At 38.1% G+C, this 3,423-nt stretch overlaps 1 long non-coding RNA gene across 1 annotated transcript; it reads right to left on the bottom strand.

Moving 5' to 3' along the window:
• LOC106997421 (uncharacterized) lies at nt 1–748 on the bottom strand. The gene is made up of 2 exons (XR_001443588.3): nt 498–748; nt 1–317 (listed from the first exon to the last, which is right to left on the bottom strand). It is a non-coding gene; the product is annotated as an uncharacterized LOC106997421 (long non-coding RNA).
• Nucleotides 749–3,423: the final 2,675 nt, after the last annotated feature.

The following is a 3,423-nucleotide window of genomic DNA, read 5'->3' as shown; positions in this document are numbered from 1 at the left end:
TTCTCTCAACTCACAATTATTTTATTATTTGAGTTCATGAGCATGAGCCTTAGAAAAATCAAAAAGCAGAGCACAGCATTAGGACAGGAGGTGCTGGGCAGATTTTGGCTCCCAATCCCCCATACAGACACTTGTCTGGTGCTTCTTCATTTTTCCATTAGACACCACCATGCAGAGCTGGTCTTCTCTTTTTTATCTTCAGTTTCCAGGGTTTTACCAAATTTAAAATGCCAGGGGCACATCTTAACACCACACCAGAAGGGCTCTAGCAACATAACAGTGGGATTCATCCTGTTGACCTCATTTCTGATTACCTTCTAAGAACAACAGAAATGACAAAGCATGATAAAGGCAAGAAAATACACTTCTTAAGAGACAAAGCAAACATTACAACTAGACTTAAGTAACACACAATGTATTTGTCAGGGTTCTCTAGAGGAACAAAACTAATAGGATAGGTGTATATATGAAGGGGAGTTTAAGGAATATTGGCTCACATGATCACAAGGTGAAGCCCAGCAATAGGCCGTCTGCAAGCTGAGGAGCAAGGAAGACAGTCCGAGTCCCAAAACCTCAAAAGCAAGGAAGCTGACAGTACAGCCTTCAGTCTGTGGGTGAAGGTCCAGGAGCCCCTGGCAAACCACCGTGTAAGTCCAAGAGTCCAAAAGCCAAGGAACTTGGAAGTCAGATGTTCAAGGGCAGGAAGCATCCAGCGTAAGAAAGAGATGAAGGTTGGAAGACTCAGCAAGTTCACTCCTTCCACCTTCTTCTGCCTGCATTATTCTAGCCCCACTGGCAGTTGATAGACGGCGCCCACCCAGATTGAGGGTGGGTCTGCCTCTCCCAGTCCACTGACTCAAATGTTAATCTCCTTTGGCAACAGCCTCACAGACACACCCAGGAACAATACTTTGCATCCTTCTATCGAATCAAGTTGGTACTTTATATTAATCATCACACAGAATTAAAAACTATCAGACAGCATATTTAAAATAACTATAATTAATATGTTAAGAACTCTCATAGAAAAAGGAGGCAATATGTAACAGATAACTAATGGAAGCAGAGATGAAAACTCAAAGAAATAACTAGAAGGAAATGTTTCTAGCCACCAAAAGAGGACTAGTGTATGATTTCATTTATATGATGTATCTAAAGTACTCGAATTCATAAAGCACAAAATAAATGGCGGCCACCAGGGACTGGAGGAAAGGGGGAACGGCATGCAGTTGTTTAGTGGGTATAGTGTTTCAGTTTGAAATGATGAAAAAGTTCTGGGTATCTGTGGCACAACAATGTAAATATCATTAACAACACTGAATTGTACACTTAAAAATGGTCTAAATGGAAATTTTACATTATGTGGTTTTTTTTTTCTAATCACAATTTTTTAAAATGTTGAGGCTGCAGAAAATCAAGACCTGTCTTGATATCCTACAGGTTGGGTGGAAATTGGCATCCCATGCTGGAATGAATTTAATAGTATCTAGTCTAATTGAAATTTGTAGGCACATAACTCAACAAATCTACTTCTATGCATATGCCCTAGAAAAACTCCTTTGTTTGTAGAAGAGGCTAAGATGCTCATTAAATCACTATTTTTATTGCAGAAATTTTTTAAGGGAAAAATGTTTTTTGTGTTGGTAATGGATATGTAAAATGTTATAAGTTAATATGGCAGAATACTATATATAGCAGTTAAAAATATGATTAAAGTATTTAGCAGCTAGTCATTGAGCAGTTAGTATATGTCAGATAGTATGTGTCAATAAACCTTTTCTTATTTAAAGAAAAGAATCAGTGATTTTAAAGACAGCCAAATAGAAACTTCCTAAGCTGAAATGCAAAGAGAAAAAAAATTTTAAAAAACAGAATATTCAAGAATTGTAGGACAATTTCTACAGATATAACTTATGCATAATTGAAATACCAGAAGGAAAGATAAAAGAAAACAGATCAGAAGAAAATTTAAAGTAATAATAGCTGAGAATTTCCCAAAATTAATGACAGGGATCAAACCACTGATCTAGGAAGTTCAGAGAACAATAAGCAAGGTAAATATCAAAATATTACACCTAAGCATCCCGTATTCAAACTTTAGAAAATCAGAGACAAAAAGGAAAATCTTGAAATAAACTTGAGGATGGCGCAGAACACTTTACTTATAGAGGAATACAAGTAAGAATTTCGGAGAACTTTTTAGAAGTCATGAAAGAAAAAAGATGAAGTGAAACATTTAAAATGTTGAAAAGGGCTGGGCACAGTGGCTCAAGCCTGTAATCCCAGCACTTCGGGAGGCCAAGGCAAGAAGATCACCTGAGGTCAGGAGTTCAAGACCAGCCTGGCCAATGTGGTGAAACCCCATCTCTACGAAGAATACAAAAATTAGCCTGGTGTGGTGGGTCACACTTGTAGTCCCAGCTACTCAGGAGGCTGAGGCAGGAGAATCACTTGAATCTAGGAGGTGGAGGTTGCAGTGAGCCGAGATCACACCATTGCACGCTAGCCTGGGTGACAAGAGTGAAACTCCATCTCAAAATATAATAAAATAAAATGTTGAAAAGAAAAAAAAAATACTAACCTATAGGATTTCAGGTTGGTGAAATTATCCTTCAGAAAGGAAGGATAAATAAAGACTTTCTCAGACAAACCAGAACTGAGATAATTCACGGCCAGCAGACCTGCCCTGCAAGAAGTGTTCAAATTGGTTCTTGAGGCAGTGAGATAATAATACAGGCCAGAAACTATAATCTGCCTAAGGAAGAAAGTTCATCATAGAAGGAATAAACGAGGGTAAAGCAAAATACTTCATTTTTCTCATTCTTAATTGATCTAAAAAATAACTGTTTTTCCTCATGTTCTCATAAGTGGGATTTGAACAATGAGAACACATGGACACAGGGAGGGTAGCATCACACACCGGGGCCTGTTGGGGTATGGGGGACAAGAGAAGGGAGAGCATTAGGATGAATACCTAATGCACACATGGCTAAAAACCTAGATGACAGGTTGATAGGTGCAGCAAACCACCAAGGCACATGTATACCTATGTAACAAACCTGCACATTCTGCACCTATGTCCCAGAACTCAAAGTAAAATAAAATAAATAATAACTGTTTGTTTAAAGTAATCATAGTAACAATATACTGGATTCTTATTCTTATGATATATGGAAAAAATGAAATGCATGACAACAATGTTAAAAGGAACAGGAGGGAAGAATTGGAAGAATTCTGTTACAAGACATCTGTGCCTCATATACACCATGGAATACTATGCAGCCATCAAAAAGGATGAGTTTGTGTCCTTTGTAGGGACATGGATGCAGCTGGAAACCATCATTCTTAGCAATCTATCACAAGAACAGAAAACCAAACACCGCATGTTCTCACTCATAGGTGGGAACTGAACAATGAGATCAC

This window comes from Macaca mulatta, chromosome 3 (genome assembly GCF_049350105.2).
Source record: "Macaca mulatta isolate MMU2019108-1 chromosome 3, T2T-MMU8v2.0, whole genome shotgun sequence".
NCBI lineage: Eukaryota > Metazoa > Chordata > Mammalia > Primates > Cercopithecidae > Macaca > Macaca mulatta.
This window is presented reverse-complemented; position numbering and strand designations above follow the sequence as displayed.